Raw genomic sequence first — 20,391 nt, forward strand, 5'->3', positions numbered from 1 at the left:
CGGAAGTCTGGAGTCCATGAAAATTTTAAATTGTAATCTGCGTTTTCCCCCTTTTGATCAGGATTCGTCTATAGAATATTTGATCAAAATGTTCAGTAATGGTAGGCTGGCACCATCCAGATCTTCTGGTCTTATGACAAAAAAGGCAGTTGTTCAAGGAGGCCATTAGCCACACATTTCATGTCCTCCTGTTCCTGACTGTTCTTCCTCTGTCGCTCCAGGCAAATAGAGACCAATTTTCCTGCCTTGGATATGTGCTTACAAGCTTTTAAGACCCCAGGCACTATGCAGTGACCTAGGAGTTGAACTAGGAGGTAGAATAGAAGCGCTAAACACGTTATTAGGCCCAATAAATGATCCTAAATCTCCAAACCAAGGAAACAAATCCTGTGAGGTTTTTGGTTGTACATAAGCAATCTCAGCAGCTACTCTCTTTTTTTTGATGTTGTATATGTATCTATCAGATCAACAGTGGAAACCCTGGTGGTGTAGTGGTTAAGAGCTATGGCTGCCAGCCAAAAGGTCGGCAGTTCGAATTCACCAGGTGCTTCTTGGAAACTCTAAGGGGCAGTTCTACTCTGTCCTACAGAGTCATTATACCAAAAAGAATTAATTGACGTTCAACCATTTCAAGAGGTAGCGTATAATCAGGAACCGATGGTACTGAAGGAAGAAGTTCAAGCTGCACTGAAGGCATTGGTGAAAAGCAAGGCTCCAGGAATTGACAGAATACTAGCTGAGATGTTTCAACAAATGGATGCAGAGCTGGAGTTGCTTACTCCTCTATGCCAAGAAATTTGGAAGAGAGCTACCTGGCCAACCAACTGGAAGAGATCCATATATATGCCTATTCCCAAGAAAGTTGATCCAACCAAATGCAGAATTATTGAACAATAGCATTAATATCTCATGCAAGCAAAATTTTGCTGAAGATCATTCAAAAGTGGCTGCAGCAGTATATTGACAGGGAACTGCCAGAAATTCAGGCCAGTTTCAGAAGAGGACGTGGAACCAGGGATATCATTGCTGATGTCAGATGGATCCTGGCTGAAAGCAGAGAATGCTGGAAGGATGTTTACCTGTGTTTTATTGACTATGCAAGGGCATTTGACTGTGGATCATAACAAATTATGGATAACATTGTGAAGAATGGGAATTCCAAAACACTTATAATTGTGCTCATGAGGAACTTGTACATAGATAAAGAGGCAGTTGTTTGAAAAGAACAAGGGGATACTGAGTTGTTTAAAGTCAGGAAAGGTGTGCATCAGGGTTGTATCATTTCACCATACCTATTCAGTCTGTATACTGAGCAAATAACCTGAGAAGCTGGACTATTTGAAGAATGGGGCATCAGGATTGGAGGAAGACTCATTAATAACCTGTGTTATGCAGATGACACAACCTTGTTCGCTGAAAGTGAAGAGGACTTGAAGCGCTTACTGATGAAGATCAAAGACCACAACCTTCAGTATGGCTTGCGTCTCAACATAAAAAAAAAAAAAAAAATTAAAAATCCACACAACTGGACCAATGAGCAACATCATGATAAACGAAGAAAAGACTGAAGTTGTCAAGGATTTCATTTTACTTGCATCCACAATCAACACCCATGGAAGCAGCAGTGAAGAAATCAGAAGATGCATTACCTTGGGCAAACCTGCTGCAAAGGACCTCTTTAAAGTGTTGAAAAGCAAAGATGTCACCTTGAAGACTAAGGTGCGCCTGACCCAAGCCATGGTATTTTCAATTGCATCATATGCATGTGAAAGCTGGACAACGAATAAGGAAGACCAAAGGAGAATTGACACCTTCGAATTGTGGTATTGGCAAAGAATATCGAATATACCATGGACTGCCAAAAGAATGAACAAATCTGTCTTGGAAGAAGTACAACCAGAATGCACCTTAGAAGCAAGGTTGGTAGCTTGTCTTTTCACTTTTTTGGTTAAATCTTTTGATGAACAAAAGTTTTTAATTTTTATGAGGTCTCCTATTTATTTTGTCTTTGGCTGTTTGTGCTTTTGTTACATTACATAATCCATTGTTAAAAGCTAGGTGAGACTGCGTCTTACATACTTTGGACATGTCAGGAGGGATCAGTCCCTGGAGAAGGACATCACACTTGATAAAGTACGGGGTCAGCGGAAAAGAGGAAGAACCCTCAAAGAGGTGGGTTGACACAGTGACTGCAATAATAGGCTCAAGCATAACAACGATTGTGAGGATAGTGCAAGACCGGGCAATGTTTCGTTCTGTGGTACGTAGGGTCACTATGAGTCGGAACTGACTTGATGGCACCTAACAACAACAACGTATGTACCTGTCACACAACTTTTGCCAATTGAACTTTTTACATGTGTACAACTTATTGACATTAATTACCATAACTGGCTGTGCAGCCCTACCCTTAATGAATGTGATTCTTTCCATCATCATTAACTCCCCTTTTCCTCCTCATTCCCACCCCTGGTAACCACTAAGAAATCTTGATCTCTATACATTTGACTGTTCTTGTCTTTTTATATAAGTGAGCTCATACAATATTTGTCCTTTTGTGATTGATTTATTTTACTCAGCATAGTATCTTCAAGCTCCATCCATATTGTAGCATGTATCAAGAATTTGTTTCTTCTCCTGGCTGAGCAGTATTCCATTGTATGTGTATACCACATTTTGTTTATCCATTCATCTGTTGATGGGCATTTAGTTTGTTTCAACCTTTTGGCTGCTGTCGGTAGTGTTGCAGTGAACATTGGTGTACAAGAGTCTCTGTCTTGAGTTTCTGTTTTCAAGTCTTTTGGGTATATACTTTGGAATGGAATTGCTGGGTCATGTGGTAACTCTACGAGGCGCTCCTTGGGAACGCTATGGAACAGTTCTGCTCTGTCCTGTAGGGTTGCTATGGGTCAGAGTCGACTCAACAGCAGTGGGTTTTTTTTTTTTTTTTTTTTTTTATGGTAGTTCTATCTTTAGTTTTTTGAGGAACTGCCCTACTGGTTTTCACAGTGGTTATACCATTTTGCATTCCCATCAGAAATGGGTAATGTTTGAATTTGCCCACATCCTTGCCAATATTTGTTATTTTCTGTCTTTTTTTATCTTAGCCATCCTAGTGGAAGTGAAATGGTATCTCATTGTGGTTTTGATGGCTAATGATATTGAGCATCTTCCCATGTGTTTGGTGGCCATTTGAATATCCTCTCGGTGAAATGTCTATTCAAGTCCTTTGCCCATGATTGGGCTACTTGTCTTTTTGTTGTTAAGTTGTTGAAGTTTTATATATATTTTGGTTATTAGATTCTTAGTGAATATATGGTTTTCAAAGATACTCTCCTAGTTGGTAGCTTGTCTTTTCACTTTTTTGGTTAAATCTTTTGATGAACAAAAGTTTTTACTTTTTATAAGGTCCCTTTTATTTATACTTTGTCTTTAGCTGTTTGTGCTTTTTTTACATTAGATAATCCATTGTTAAAAGCTAGTTCTGACAGCATTGCCCCTGCATTTTCTTCTAAGAATTTTATGGTTTTAGTTTACACATTTAGGTCTTTAATTCCTTTTGAATTTGTTTTTGTGTATTGTGTGAGGCATGGCTCCTCTTTTACTTTTCTGCATGTAGAAATCCAGTTTTCCCAATACCATTTATTGAAGAGATTCGTCTTTCCCCCTTGAATGGATTTAGTATTCTCATCAAAAATCAATTGCCTGTAGGTGGCTGTTGGCTTTTCATATATGCCCTGAATCTTATTGGGGAATTCCACTTCTATTCCAATCTTCTTGAGGTTTTCATCAAGAAAGGGTGTTGGATTTTATCAAACAATTGTTCTGCATCTGTCGAGATGATCATGGGGTTCTTTCCTTTGTTCTATTGATGCATATTTTGTTGATTTATTTTCTGATGTTGAACCATCCCTGCATTCCGGGGATAAACCCCACTTTGTCTTGTTGTGTGACTCTTTAAATATGCTGTTGAATTCTGTTCACTAGTGTTTTGTTGAGGACTTTTGCATCTATATTCATAAAAGATATTAGCCTGTAATTTTTTTTTTTTCCTTATAGTGTCTTTCTCTGCTTTTGGTATCAGGGTTATGTTTGCTTCATAGAATGAATTAAGGAGTAGTCCTTCCTTCTCTATCTTTTGGAAGAGTTTAAACAGTATCGTTGTCAATTCTTCTCTAAATGTTTGGTAGACTCCCCCAGTGAAGCCATCTGGTCCAGGACTTTTTTTTGTTGAAAGGTTTTTGATCACTGATTCAATCTCTTCACTTGTTATGGGTCTGTTGAGACTTTCTGTGTCCTCTTGAGTCAACTTGGGTAGGTTATGTGCTTCTAAGGATTTCTCCAATTCATTTAGGTTATTCAGTTTTTTTGCCATACAGTTGTTCCTAATATTCTGTCAGAATTCTCTTTATTTCTATCTCATCAGTTGTAATGTAGTTTTCTAATTATAAAAGCAATATAACATTGCAGAAAGTTTGGGAAATGACATGTAAAATCACCCAAAAACCCACCCTGGAACCCATCATGGACTGTCTTTTGGGAAAAGTGTTCCCCAGGCTTTTTCTAAGTTGATATACACAGGTTGGGGAAATGGGAAGAATATGATTAAATAGCTTTTGTAGAGTTTATGCTCAAGTCCTAGGGAGCTCTTTATCTACAAATACCACAAAGAACTTCATCCAGCACCAAGACAGCAGTGTGCAGGGGTGGGCTGGGGACAAGGGGAGGGACCTCATGCTTCCTTCACTCAGCCTCCAGCTGGGTGTGTGCCTTAACAGCTGAGCCACCATACCCTCAGCTAGGAGATGAGGATAAAGCAACCTCCTTGCAGAATACTCCAAGAGCTTCATGAGCAATGTGGGTGAGCATGCCTGGCCCAAGTGGGTGTGACTGAGACTCCATTAATGCCTAGGTGGGAGAGTGGTACAGAACAACGTTGCTACCCTCTTTACCATGTGGCGTTCTTGACCACCTGTACTCTTCTCCCCTCCGTGCTAGTGCCATTCTCCTGATACTGGGCAGGGCACACTGCCCTGCTCTCCTCTTGGATAGCTTGGTGGTCCCCATGCATGTGGAGTCCCTGCTACTGCTGTCCTGGGCCTCTGCACACCTTGTCTCCTTTCACTCTCCTGAGAGTGCTGCCAGGTTGGACCATCCTTGTGCCCCTGGGAAAATCAAGGCACAGAAGGCTGGGGCCTGCCTATACATGGCCTACATGCAACAGACAGTGGGCTCTGCCGACCAGTGTGGCCACTTGAGGACCATGCTCTGGGCTTGGATGGAGAGTTGGGTTTTTCTTAAGTTTTTTTTTTTTTCCCCTCAGCTGGAGCACCCTTATTTATTTATAGGCAGCAAGTTTATGCTATGCTGGAAACTACTCAGGGTCAACTTTGGGCATTGCAGGGATTCTTTCAAGGCAATTTTGTGACACTCAGTTGGGGAGTGAGGAAGGAGATGGTATCCTCTACTGAAATCCAAGGCAGCAGCATTTTTATTAGCTCCCTATGAGCCCAGTGAGGAGCTTGCTGGGATCAGGGCCAATGTGTCATTTTCACAGTGACAAATTTATAGCTCTCCATCTATGTTTGGCCTCACCCAGTCTAGGAGGTGACCCCAGGACAGCCCAAGAGGCCCTGTTATCTGATAGGCTTCTCCAGAGCAAGCCTGACTCATCCAGCCATGTTGTTCTCACTAAACCCTTTGCCACTGCGTCAATTCCACCTTATAGTGACCCCATAGGGCAGAGTAGAATTACCCAATAGGGTTTCCAAGGAGCGACTGGTAGATTCAACTAACGACCTTTTGGTAAGCAGCTGAGCTCTTAACCTCTGTACCACCAGCTGGGATAAAAGCACCTACTCACATTGACAGTAACAAACAAACAATAAAAAAAATTCACTTTTAAAACCTTAGTAAGAAGTTAACCCTTGCTAATACTGATCAATAAAGCCAAATTTAGGCAAAAGCTGTAATATCTATTAAGGACTTCCCATCTTAGCCCCCTAAACCCTTTTGGCCTATGTAAGAACCCTCCTAGCAGGGCAAGAAGGAATATTTAGCAGGCATGGTACCAGAGCCCCTCTGTGCGCTATCTGGCGTCAACCTTATGAGAACTGTTTGAGGTAGGTAGTAATTTTATTATTCCCGTTAGCAGATGAGGAAGCTATGGCCAAGGACAAATCATACACCTGTGGGCCTGAGTGCAGGATAGGGGCGTTCTGGTCCACCTTCGTGCTCTCACTCCTGGACTCCGCCTGGCCGCATTGTTCCAGGTTATTGCTTTGTCCAAGAGCCTCATTGCCTAGGGGTTCTTAACCTGGCTGCACATTGGAATCCCACCAGAGGGAGAGGGGGGATCCTGAATAGATACCAGTGTCTGAGGTTTGCTCCCAAAGATTCTGCTTTAATGGTAGTGAGGAGTTCGGACATGGGTATTTTCTTTTCCCCCCATAGGCTCCTCCAGAAAACCCTAAGGTGCAGACAGATGAGGAACTGTCCAGGTGGATTCCAGGTGGGACACCAAATGCCTCACTAGATTCTAGTGGCCAAAGTCTCTATAAACAAAGCCCCAGGTGTGGCCCAGTGGTTATCACTTTCTGGTTTAAGCCAGGGGTTATGGGGACATTTTTGGTCCAGAAAGGAATTGGGGAGGAATAAAAGGACCAGGATCAATTTGTGGGATTAATTTTAAAACACTGTGAACCATGATCTCTACCTAGTTGTCCTTCATCTCACCATTTGAGCAGACTATTTTGTGGGCCAGGGGCCATGGCGGTCAGAGGCCCTTGTGAACCTGAGAGGCTGCTGAGGTAGAATGTTCCAGCAAAGGAGGGAAGCTCTGGCATCAGAAAGACCTGGGTTGGTGTCCTGTCTCCACTCTGGTGGGTAGGAAGTAGCATGAGCTTTGAGGCCACCCCACTTGTGGATTCAGAGATGGCTGTAACATGGCAGGTGCTGCAACACCCAGCAGGTTAGTTAACTTCCTGGGCCTCAGTTTCCTTGTCCCTAAGAAAAGAGGATAATCCTCTCTAAGCAGCTGAGATTTCTCTGGAGAGGTGTGTAGGGCACTGAGAGGGTTCACAGTGGGACATTATTATGTCTGAACTGCTTTTTGGTTTTTCCTCTGTGTCATATAAAACTTAGTCTTTGGTATTTTTTGTTGTTTTAACTGTGGTGAAAATATACATCACAAAACATTTGCTATTTTAACATCTTTACATGTACAGTTCAGTGACATTGTATTCATCATGTCATACAACCGTCACTGTCCCTTCGCAAAATTTTCCATCACCCTGAATAGGAACTTAGTGTTCTGACACAGTGACTCTCTCTTCCCCCTTCCCTTCCGCCCCTGGTAACCGCTAATATTTGTCCCTTTGCAGTTGACTTATTTCACTCAGCATATTATTTTCAAGAGTCATCCATGTTGTAGCATGTATCAGGACTTTTATTTCTTTTTATGGTTAAGTAATAATCCATTATTACCATATACCACATTTTGTTTATCCTTTAATCTGTTGGTAGGTATTTGGCTTGTTTTTACCTTTTGGCTGTTGTGAATAATGCTGATTGATGTTCAAGTATCTGTTTGAGTCTTCACTCTCAAGTCTTTGGGGCATATACCTAGGAGTGGAATTGCTGGGTCATAAGCTAATTCGGTGTTTAACTTTTTGAGGAATGAAGTATTTTAATATGATATTATTGAGGAAAAGTTTAAAAGGCCAGGTGTAGTACCAACAATTTTGTCCACTTTCTTTACTACCTGCAAGAGAGGGAAAGTTACTGTCCGTTTTTGGTGATACCAGGGCTGAAGTTAGTAGAGTGAGCTCTGAAACTGTAGATCTCAGTTTTGCTTATAAATGAACTCCATGGAGTCAGCTGATCTTAATAGATGCTTGCTAAGGAGTGGAAGAGTAAATCTGGACTCCTTAACTGTCTCCCCTTGTTACCTAAACAAAGGGCAGTTAACAAGTTCCCTTTGTAGTTTCTGAGGCTAAAATTAGAATGGGACACTTGTTTTACATGTGAGGAAGCCAGGGGTCAGTGGTTGCATGGTTAGACAGAGGGACTCTTTCCTCAACCCTTTGCTCTGCTCTCTGGCAACACCTGATCGGAGCCATTGAAAACTTATGAAGTGGGTTTGGGGCACTTGTGGGGCCCTAGGCTCTGAGGTTACTTACCTGTATGACCTTGGGCAGATCTATAAGCATGAGTGTGAGAGTGTGTGGTGTGAGCATATGTGCCTGTGGGTGGGTGTGTGTGTGTGTGAGAGAGAAGAAATTCTCTCTGAGCATCTTCCAAGCTTAAAATTCTCTTCCTTGTTGCCATTTTAATGACAGTGTCATCTTAAAATCTTTTAAATTTACTTGTCTGTTATTTCTGGTTTTAATACCCCCTTGTTTCCTGCAGATATTCTTTTCCAAGGGGAAGTGTGAGACTGTGAGTATTTGGCAGGGGTCCACTCTCACCCTAACCGAAGGGTGTCCTCAGCGCTTGTGAGGCATGGAGATGGGGACACAGAGTGTAAGAGGCAGTCAACGGTGTTTGCTTTTGTAAAAACCCTCCCTTTAAGTTTCAGGTTTGAGGCCGTGGCCTGTATGTTCCCGTGAACAGGAGTTTGTAAACCCTGGGCTTCCGATCCTTCTTCACTTACCGTATTCGTCCTTACTTGCTTAGGACCCCAGCCTGCCAACCCACAGGGCACATCAGTAAGGAAAATACTTCCCCTCCTGCTGGGATGTGAGCCTGCATCCCACCAGCCCTCTTCCTCAGGGACCTCGGAGGGGAAGACTGAAAGGAGGGCAGTGGGGCTCGGCCCAGCTTCCAGGGTGGGCCTGTGTTGGCTGCACGACATAACTGTCCTAGGGGCCGTTTCTTTTGCTATGTTCTGAGTGTTCTTTAAAGAACTGGTTGCTGTTTTGAGCAGGGAAGTGGGGAAAGCACGTATTATAGGATGTTAATTTTGTAGGGGAAGCATTTTTTTCTTTACTTCTCAAAGTCAGGGGGAAGGAAAGCGGAGAGCGGAGGGGGAAATGGAGCACAAATGCTTATTTCCTTAACATCGACAAAAACATTCTGCTAAGGATATAAAAAGGCACCATCTGTTCCTTATAAAGGCCACGAGATGTGCCTGTAAAATGATGACACTTGGCACAAAAAGAGTCCAGAAACTGTTCAGGTTCCCAGAGGTCATGCGTGGCTCTTGCAGACGACATCTGATGAGGCTTTCTCTGGGATGAGCGGTGGCTTGTGTTCAGAAAAAAAATTGCCCAAGCTTTGTAGCCAGTAAGTACATTTGGGTGAAATTGATAGAATGTGTGGACTTCCCTTGAGGTGAAGGGACTCATCAATCGACAGGTATTTATTGAGCACCTGCTTTGATTTTTATCAGGAAGAAGCAGTGCGTGGAGTCATAACACCAGAGTAAAATCCTGTTTCTACCCCTGAGTAGATAATAACTCTTGCTTGTCCCTGGGTGGTACAGACGATCAATGAGCTGTCTGTTGACCAAAAGGCTGATTGGAATTCACTAAGAGACTGTGAGGAAGAAAGGCCAGGTGATCTACTTCCAAAAAACCAGCCACTGAAAACCCTATGGCGCACAGTTCTACTCTGACACACGTGGAGTTGACATGAGTCAGAGTAACTTGGTGGCAACTGGTACTGGATTTATGTATCCTCTGCTGCTGTCTGACTGTTCACCTGCAGCATCCTTAAGCCTTGTTACGGGCCTGCTAGGTAGATATCCTGTCCCCTAAGGATGTCCCCTAGCTCAGGAACCTGGGAGGACGGGTTGGGGAGGGTGCTTGGCTGACTGCTGGGATTTGAAGCTGCTTTCCTGGCTGTGATGGTCTCACTCTGTAGTCTCCTAGGCCCTCCTGTCATCCCTGGGGCTCCTGTGTCCCCACTTGTTTTCTGGCCACCGCTAATCGCTATTCAGGGGAGTCGGTGGGCAGATGTTTGAGATGGACATGTAAAGCATTTTTGTTATTCCCATGAGCCAGGAAAGGGAAGCCTCGGAAATAGTCAAGAGCAGTAGTGCCTTGGGAGATCCCATTGGTCCCTGTGGCTCTCTGGAGGTGGGACTAGGGCACAAGCTGGCTGAGCAGGGAAAGGGATGAGGAGAAAGGCCTCCAATTTTAGAAAGGATTTCCCTAAGCTCTGTGTTTGAATCTGCCGGGTCCAAGACCAACACAGAGTACCTGGGAACTGGCCTCCAGCTGGCCAGCCTGGAGAAGGAGCTGAGACCAGGCATGGAGACTTCTGGAGATGACAGCTTGGTGATTTCAGAAATCTCTTAAAGAGAAGATAGTTGGTTTTCACTCTCAGAGGTCAGTGGGCTTTAAAACAGTACTTCTTTAGATAGCACTTAGGCGCCACCCTCACACTCAGGCCATCAGGGTCACAGAAGAGGAAGAACCATCTATGGGCAATGGGGTGTGAAGGGTGGCGGACAGACAGGAGTCTTTTGCCAAGGGTTTTTGGTGACCCAAACAAGGGTTTTTGGTGACCCCCAAAGGGATAGGAGCAAATTTGAGAGATGTGGTTTGTATTCAACTCCTTCCATCCTATTTCTTCATTCATTCGTTCATAAAACCTTTATTGACCTCCTGTTATGACAGGTATTAGAATATAAAGATAAATAATAGTTCCCTTCTCACCCGCAAGGAGCCCTGATGGTGCAGTGGCTAAAGCGCTCGGCTGCTAACCGAAAGGTCAGCAGTTCGAATCCACCAGCCACTGCATGGGAAAAAGATGTGGCAGTCTGCTTCTCTAAGAATTTACACCCTGGGAAACCCTATGGGCCAGTTCTGCTCTGTCCTGTAGGATCACTATGAGTCAGAATCAACTTGACGGCAGTGAGGTTTTGGTTGGTGTCACCCATACCACCTTTGAAAAATGGAGAAGTCTGGAATTGGGAAAATACTTAAGCAAGCATCTCATCCCCTTGGATTACTTTGGAGGGATTAACTCAGTGCTCTTGCATTACATATTTCCATGCAAGCATCAAGCCACCAGGGTGGTTTTTTGGAGCCATTGCATTGCTATTGGCGAGTTGTGATCATGTCTTTAGTTTCTCTTACTGCGGCTTTTCCCTGGAGGTCTTTCTGGAATTTCATATAATCATAGGGCTGCAAGAGGCCCCAAGAAGTCATTGAGTCAACGTCCCCAAATTTCCAGGTCTCCAAACACAAATGTGTTTCTCATCTGTGTGCTTTGACAAACTACATATCAAATATGTGTAGTTTACTACTAGTAATAAACTGCTGGAATGTTTTGAATGATATACCTTTAAAAAATAAATTCAAGCAGATTCAGGGTATCCCTATTATAAAAAGCCAAATGCAACTTCTTGTCTTCCAACCTGAGTGCACTCATGAGTGGCTTCCGAGAGCACAGACCTTGGTCCTTAAGTTCAAGGCACTTAAACATCTTTGGGAGTTATCTGTTCTTTGCTGGAGCTCAGGTGAGTTTTGCCGGTTCCTGTGGGCACCAGAGTCAGGGTGGTAGTAGATCCAGTCTGACTTCTGGAAAAAGTTTCCTCATCGGTGCCCTGACAGCGGCATAGCATGCTTTACATTCTGTTTGTAGACACGGCTCTGTGACAGATCCTGTGTTTGATGTTAGGGAATTAGGGATGAATGGGATACAGCTGTGTTCTCAGGGAACAACCACCCCCCCCCGCCCCCCCGCTGCCCAGTCTCCTGGGCAAGATGCGTGGGGATGTAGAAAAATAACCGAGAGGTGTTTGCAAAACTGAACCTTTGAATGAACTATAGACAATCCAGAGGAATACAGTCATGCTTCACTTAATGTCCATGACACGTTCTGTAAAATAGGACGTTATGTGATTTGGATGTTGGGTGAACACTGTGTTATATACTTAGCAAAGCTGTATGAGATACCTTTTATTTCACTTCCAGAGCGTTAGCTCTCCTTTGCCTCTTGCTGCTGCTATCACTAGCATTGGCTTTGCTAGGTTTGGGAGCCATGATGCACGTCACGGTAATATTTTCGAAAGAAAATTAAACAGAGATAAATCCAAAACACTTAAGGACACATGCAGTACATGAGATTGGATAGAATAGAAGCATACACTGTTCATTTGAACTTTTTATTTGTAAGTAGGGAAAGTTCACATTAAAATAATAAAAGGTACAGCACTTACATAAGACAGTAAGACAGGCATTCATTATGACTCTCAAGACATGTGTTATAGGTTATATTTGTACTGCACCATTATACGCCTGGCAGTGTACACAAGAGGCAGGAGATACACGTGTTGTGTGCAGGAAGCTGTTATATTTGCTGCATACGGATATCTGAACTCTGTTTTAACCTTATGGAACTGCAGATGTATACGCAGTTGGAAGTTGTCTGAATGGACATTGTGGGGTGCATGGCTGTCATGATCTAAGTAGGGGAGGGGACAAAACACAATCAATGTCTGCCAGGAAATTGATTTGGTCAGGACTCTGAACCCAGAATGGTATGTTCCAGTCCAGGAGGCAGTTCTGTTGTGGTTGAAAGTTGAAGAACAGCTTTGCTATTTAGTCTCCTGGGTGGAAAGATGGATATTCACTGCCAGAACCTGAGAGAGTCCCTGGAATCCAGGGCTGGGATTTGTGCACGTGTTAGTCATAAGGGCCCTAGTCTAGCCTACCCAGCCTGCTATCCAAATCCAAGACATTTGGGATTGCACGTGGAGTTGGAGATTTGAGGTTGCAGCATTGTATCTCACCAACTAAGGTCATTAGTCCCGCACATGGGCTGGCCCTGGGGGGAAGGTCAGGGAGGTCCCATGCCAGGTGTATGTTGGTAAACCAGGGGCTCCTCGCCAGCAGCTAGAAGACCCCTGTGGCCATTTTCTCTCCTCTCCTCTCCTCTCCTCTCCATGCAGGGACCTTCATCTGCTGCACCCCACAGAAGTGAGGAGGTGTCCTCCAGGTGGACACACGCATGCTCAAGGCAGACTTTTCCTTCCCTTAGGAGTTACAATTGCTATAAAATGTTTCCTTGTAGGAAGCTAAGATCCCCCTCCCTGGGGCAGATGTGTGGCAGTCTGACAGGCACGTGATAAGTGTTCTGTCTGTAGTTATCCCCACCCTCAGGACTTCCTTTCTTCAGGTTCAGTGACCCTTCCACTTTACAGATTCCCTGTTTACCCTTCATATGGCATATTTTTCTCTCCATTATGATCACCTTCACCTCTCTCACACTAGGGTTTTTTTTTTTTTTTGTAATTTATTTTATTTTTGTGTTATTGAGGATATACACAGCAGAACATACACCAATTCAACCGTTTGTACATGTAAAATTCAGCAACATTGATTATATTATTTGAGTTGTACAACCATTGTCACCCTCCTTTTCCCAGTTGTTCCTCCCTTATTAACATTAACTCACTGCCCCCTTAGCTTCCTACCTAGTCTTTCGAATTGCTGTTGTCAGTTTGATCCCATATAGATAGATCTTAAAAGAGCGCAGTGCTCAAGGCAGACATTCTTTATTAGTTAAGCTAAACAATTGTTTGATTTTTAAGAAGACTTCAGAGGATATTTTTGGTTTAAGGTTTAAAGATTATCTGAGGGTGGTAGGTTCAGGGGTTCATCCAGCCTCCATGGCTCCAGGAAGTCTGGAATCTATGAGAATTTAAAATTCTGTTTTGCATTTTCCCCCTTTTAATCAAGATTTCTTCTATAGAGTCTTTGATCAAAATGTTCAGTAATGGTAGCTGGACACCATCCAGTTCTTCTTGCCTCATGCAGAGGAGGCAGTTGTTCATGGAGGCAATTAGCCACACATTCCATTTCCTCCTCCTGTTCCTGACTCCCCTTCTTCCTCTGTTGCTCCAGGCAAATTGTGACCAATTGTTGTGACTTAAGTGGCTGCTTGCGAGGTTTTAAGACCCCAGGCACTACGCAATGAACTAGAAGGTGGAACAGAAGCACTAAACATGTTATTAGGCTAATTAACTGGGATGTCCATGAAACTGTGACCCTAAACCTCCAAACCAAGGAACCAAATCTCATGGGATGTTTGGTTGTGTGGCCTCAGTAGGTACCTTTTTTTTTTTTTTTGCCATTGTTGTAAATATATCTGTCACATCACTTTTGCCAATTCAGCTTTTCACAGGTGTACACCTTATTGACAGCAATTACCTTAATCGGTTTTGCAGCCCTACCCTTAATCAGTGCAATTTTTCCATCACTGTAATTCAAACCTCAGTACTGCATAAGTAATAACCTCCACCTGTCTCTCTCTCTCTCTCGCCCCTGGTGACCACTAAGAAACTTTGGTCTCTCTACATTTGCCTGTACTTGTCTTTTTATATAAGCGGTGTTATACACTATGTCCGCTTTTGTGATGGACTTATTTCACGCAGCATAAAGTCTGTAAGATCCATCCATATTGTAGCATGTATCAAGACTTCATTTCTCTCACTGGCTGAGTAGTATTTCCATTGTGTGTATGTACCACATTTTCTTTATCCCCATTCATTTGTTGGTGGGCATTTAGGTTGTTTCCACCTTTTGGTTGTTTTGGATGGTGCTGCAGTGAACATTGGCATGCCAGCATCTGTTCGAGTCTTTTCAAGTCTTCTGGGTGTATACCTAGGAGTGGAATCGGTGGGTCATGTGATAGTTCTATTTTTAGTCTTTTGAGGACCTGCCACTCTGTTTTCCGCAATGGCCGTACCATTTTGCATTCATACCGTCACCATCAATGGGTGAGAGTTCGAATTTGCCCACATCCTCACCAACATTTGTTATTTTCTTTCTTAGCCGTCCTAGTGGGAGTGAAATAGCATCTCATTGTGGTTTTGATTTGCATCTTTCGGATGGCTAATTACGTTCATCTTTCCGTGTGTTTGGTGGCCATTACAATGTCCTTGTGCTAGGTTTTTAATCTTTTAATACACAGACCCCAGAGAAGAAAACCACAAGCTGGATGTAATTTGTGGAAGGAGAATGGCTCTGAGCCGGAGTTGTGGGGGATAGGGCAGCTGCAGCTACCCCTGGTGTGAGAGAAGGAAAAAAACGGTTGCCATGGAGTCGATTCCAACTCATGGTGACCCTGTGTGTATCAGAGTAGAACTGCATTTCATAGGGTTTTCAATGCTGATTTTTTGGAAGTTGATTGCCAGGCCTTTCTTCCAAGGCACCTCTGGGTGGGGTTGAACCTCCCAGTGCATGGCATCACCATTTGCACCATGCAGGGACACCCTACCCCTTGCAACACATTTGCTTTTATGCTTTGCTTGAAATTCTCACCTGGTCCCTGGCCTTCCTCAGCAGGGCCAGGCTCCTCTTTTTTTTTTTCAGTTGCAGAGGCTAATTAGGAAAAAGCCTTTCTGCATTATTTTATTTCCTCTTTCCATTCCAAATAGAATAATTGCTAGGTGGTGTAGATTATAGGTAGATATTGACCATTGCAGATGCCGGCTGACTGGACTTTATTAAGTCATTTTAAAATTCTGAAACCTGAAGAGCCTAGGGTGTTGAGACTTTTCAGAGCCCTTTGGTCAGCATTCTTGGAGTGGTCTGAAATCCTAGTAAAGCTGAATCCAGAGCCAAATGGTTTGGTAATTCCAGTCAGATGGCAGTGCAAGGTTTGGCTTCCCTGGCTGTCCTGAGAGGCGTTTCTCCATCCACTTTTTCCTGTGTTTGGCTAAGAAGCCTTTTGCCTCTTTCTCCGCTCTATAGTCTGGGGAGGGGGAGGAGAAGGCTAATTCATGTCAGATGGAGGGGAGCTGCGGGACCATGCGCTCCCTCGCCTGGCTTTTGTTTCCAGTTTCTGACTTCCTCTGCCAGGCAGGGTAGAAGTGAATGTGGAGGGCCAGCCTCTTGGCTCTGACCAGGCCAAAGCCCTAAAGAGCCTTTTCAGACTGCACACAATCAAAGTTTTTCTTTGGGACATCCCGATACGTAGGGTCAGCATAGTGTGTTTCCTTCACACTGATTCTCTGAACCACCTTCTTGGGAGGGCTCCGCACTCAAGGTTGCGCTGGGCCAGGCCAGAGCCAGGCTCACCAGCAGGCAGCCTCCAGGAAGATGCGGCTGTGTGTCCTGACCCAAGGGCCACGAGCAGTGTTCACCCCCGAGTCCCGGCAGCGGCTGTGGCGGCGCCAAGTGAGTGGCTGGTTGGTTGGCGAAGTGGGCATGGGTGGCCCTGGGGTGCCGGGCCAGGGCTTAGGCGCGGGGGTGCTTGGGGCTCCTTCAGGCAAGCATGCGTACCTACATTCGCGTGGGCTCCTGTGCGAATGGAGAGTGCGTATGTGTGTGCATGTGTATATACATATGTGTGCGTGTGTGTGTGTGCGTGCACGTGTGCATGGGACGGGGAGAGGGAAAGTAGGGCTTTGCCTGGTGGGAGCTGTTGTAAGCACCTAGGAGAACCCCATCAAGGTGTTAGATACTTTAGGCTTAACTATTTCTAATCCAGTTGCATCTTTTTAAAGCTTCCTTGAAACATTTTCTCTGGCATGGAAATAGGAGACTATTGCACAGCCTAGGTGCTGTGCCATTGCTTCGTGCAAGGAGAAGGGCGTTGCAGATCTGCGCTGATATCTGTGGCTGGGCTGAGTGGTGGGGATAGGTATTAGTGTCCTTAGGATCAGCATGCATAATGCACAGTACTTTTAAATTCACAGGAATGTCCTTCAGAGGGTTTAGATTAACCTGAGCGGATGAGGGGAATGGCTCTGAGTGTAACGATCAGGCATTTCCATCATTTGTTTTCCCTGAATTTTTGAAATGTTCTGAGGAATGGGGAGCTACCAGGATGTCAGCTATTTCATATGGCTGGAATTGCATTGCATTCCGACGTTCAGTTTAATAGCTGAAAGCTCTTACTTGGAAGCCTGGGAACAATGAGTGGCTTGTGCGTGGAGGGCGTCCTGTGGTGGCTGTCAGAACTGGAGCTGCAAGATGGGCTGGGGGACGTCTCCCACGACTGGCCTCAACTCTGCTGAGGCGGGAAGTTTTCGCGGCTGTTTAATTTCAGAGGAAAGCTGATTCGGGAATGTGGTTTTGTTCAGTGTCTGCCTCCATAGAATGCTACTGGAGATTCCTCAGGTACGGAAATGTGAGCCTAAATCGTCTTCCGGCAGGTAGGGTTCAACATGTCGTTAAGGGAGGCCCTAATTTGGCTTGTTCTGATGCTGCTGCCTTGAGCTTTGTAACTGTTCTGCCGCCGCTGCATTTAGCAAGGAGAACCTAGCAGAGGACTGCACGGTTTTGCGTTTCTGCAGAGCCCGCCCTTGCTGAATTTTGCAGAGGTTTTTTCTTTCTGAAAAGAGACCTCACAATCAAAATCAACACTAATTACTGTGTACCCCTCAGGCAGTCCTTGTGGAACCAGCAGTCCTGCTCTCTACCTTTCCAGCGTTTTGCTCCTAACAATTAAATGCAATTTAGATTCCTGAACTGAGCTGGCTAAAAGCTTCAGTATTGCTGCCACCTCCCCCTGTGGGTTCCTTGGTCCCACCTCTTCCAGAGAAACGAAAGCTCAGTATCAGGTGAAAACAAAGGCCTTCTAATCCCGTCTGGTCTCATTTCACAATAGAGATGTTATGTACAGATGAAGCCTGAGCAGATGTTATTACACTATCTTAAATGGATTCCTCAGAGATCCAGCAATCGAAATGGCTTAGGCTGCAAAACAGTGCCTCTGGTGTTTCCTTCTGTGTGTCTTCTAGCTGTGGCCCAGCGGGCAAGGAAACTGTAGGAAAACAGTGTCTCTTTCTCCCTGATTGGAAAAAAAGGTATTTGTAAGGACTAAAAGGTCAGCACCCCTTCTTGGCCCGAAGTCTATTGCCAGTTCACTTGTTCAACAAATACTAATTGAGGGCTCCCCGTCCTCTGCCTGCCAGGCGCTGTGGGAGGGCCTTGGGGTACAAGGGGTAAAGAGCCCAGCCCCCCTGCCTTTAGGAAGTCACACTGGGCCCAAGAGAGATAAGGCGTTTATCCTAGGAGGGGGAGAGAGTGTGTCAGCTGACAGATTGAGATCTGAGTGCTTTTTCCCGTCCCAGGAGTTGAATCTGGGTTTGAGTCCCATACCCTTATCAAGTGGCCCTTAATGCTCTTTGCATATTAACCATCTCTGTTTTCAAAGCATTGATGATCATGAGAATGGCAAAGAAGGCCATACCAGTGTCATGAATTCCCTAATCATCAGCAGCATTGTTCCTCATTTTCAGTGCTTTGAATATGTGACCCCTGCTCTCAGAAAGTACACAGCCTCTTTTAGAAACCAGACACAAGCATATGAACAAACGCATAGTTACAGTGCCTTAAATGTATATACGTCCCTATGTTAAATTGTATTTTTGTGTACAGTCGTGGTTCTCAACCCTGGCTGAGACTAGAATCACCTGGGGGAGCTTTGAAAAAAATACCAGCTCTCTGGCCCCACCTCCAGACAATCTGATGTCAGGGATGGAGCCTCAGCAGTGCTGTTTTTAAAACCCTTCCCAAGTGACCCCCATTGACAGCCAGCGTTCTTAGCAAGGATCCATAGTGGAGCACTGACTCATTTACGGTAAAACCAAAAACCAAACCTGTTGCCATCGTGTCCATTCTGACTCCTGGGGACCCTATAGGACAGAGTAGAACAGCCCCATAGAGTTTCCAAGGAGTGCCTGGTAGATTCAAACTGCCAACCTTTTGGCTAGCAGCCTGAGCCACTATGCCACCAGGGTTTCTGGGTCATTTACAATAGCTCTGATACAAGTCATCAGCAATCCAGAGGGCACGGATAGCAGGGCACTCTTTCCTTTTGAGATGATCAGCTGGGGCCCGGAGAGGTTGTGACTTGCCCCAGGTCACAGAGCTTGTATTGCAGGAGGCTGACCTGGTTGGTGCTAAGACCTTTGCTGATTTCAGTGTCGTGATTTGCCGTGGAGTAGGCTTCAACTCACGACGACCTAACGTACACCAAAACGGAATGTTGCCTGGTCCTGTGCCATCTTCCGGATCTTGGTATGTCTGTCCATTGTTGCAGCTATTGTGTCAGTCCATTTCACGGGGGATTTCCCTCATTTTTGCTGACCCTTCACTTTACCAACCGTGATGTCCTTTTCCAGTGATTAGTCTTTCCTGATGATGTGTCCAAAGTAAGTGAGGCGAAGTCTCACCATCCTCACTTTTAAGGAGCACTCTGCTGTACGTCCTCCAAGACTGATTTGTTCAGTACGCGTGCCGTTATTGTTATTTGATAGCCTTGACAAGAGCAACAAGTACACAAGGAGATATGTGATTAGGCGGCAAGACTGCCGTTTGAGTGCTGAGGGAGGACACGATATTAAAACCTGAAGTGGAAAGAATGGACTTCCTGGAGGATGGTGGGGCTGGGAGTCACCGTGATGGAAAACTACAAGTCATCGGCATTCCAGAGGGCATGGATAGCAGGGGAAGGTTGAGGGTGGCTGAAGCGTGCTTTCATTTTGGAGTGGCATGCAGGATTCAGTCCCATGCCAGTTCCAGGCCATTGGTAGTGACTTGCTGGAGTTCCTAGACCTAATAACACACTTCAAAAGGCAGGAAGCAAAAACCGGTAGAACCACAAGGAAAAACAGACAAATGGGTAAATATAGTCAGATATTTCATGACCCCATTCTCAACAATTGATAGAGCAAGTTGTCAGAAAATAAGCAAGGCTATAGAGGATTTGGAGCCCTGGTGGCTCAGTGGTTAAGCTTTCATCTGCTAACCAAAAGGTCAGCAGCTCAAATCTACCAGCTGCTCCTTGGGAACCTTACAGAGCAGTCCTGCTCTGTCCTGTGGGGTCACTAGAAGTCGGAATTGACTCTACGGCAACCGGTTTGGTTTTATCTTTTGATATAGAAGATTTGAACAACTACAGGTCCACAACTTGACCTGACATTTGTAGAACATTTGACCCAATAGCAGCAGAATACACATTCTTTTCAAGTCTGCCTGGAACAGTTATGAAGGTAAAAAGTACTTGTACCATTTGTTCCGTGTCCTTGAAAACCTTTTGTCAGTTCACTTTCACTATTCTGGTGGTGAATTTTTTTCTAATTACTGCCAAGTAGATTCTGACTCCTGGCGACCCCATTGTGTCAGAGTAGAGCTGTGCCCTGTAGGGTTTTCAGTGGCTGATTTTTGGAAAGTAGGTCACCAGACCTTCTCCTGAGGTGCCTCTGGGTAGACTCAAACTGCCAGCCTTTCAGTTGGTAGCCAAACACGTTAACCATTTGCAAAACCCCAGGACCCCAACAAACCATGGCCCATTGCTTATATCCACTGCAGGAATATGTCCAAATCCACACAGTGGTTACAGAAACCATTTCACAGAGAAAAGAATATTTTCTGCCTTTTTGGAAACCAACTCTTTACAGGAACAATCTTTGTTTTCAAGTAAGGT

General features: G+C 44.6%; 1 protein-coding gene across 1 annotated transcript in view; it reads left to right on the plus strand.

Annotated features, from left to right (window-relative positions):
- TNS3 (tensin 3) overlaps window positions 1-20,391 on the plus strand; it is a 388,908-nt gene that overhangs the window by 32,414 nt on the left and 336,103 nt on the right. The gene's annotated exons all lie outside the window — the stretch shown is intronic.

This window comes from Elephas maximus, chromosome 8 (assembly GCF_024166365.1).
Source record: "Elephas maximus indicus isolate mEleMax1 chromosome 8, mEleMax1 primary haplotype, whole genome shotgun sequence".
In the NCBI taxonomy this organism is placed as follows: domain Eukaryota; kingdom Metazoa; phylum Chordata; class Mammalia; order Proboscidea; family Elephantidae; genus Elephas; species Elephas maximus.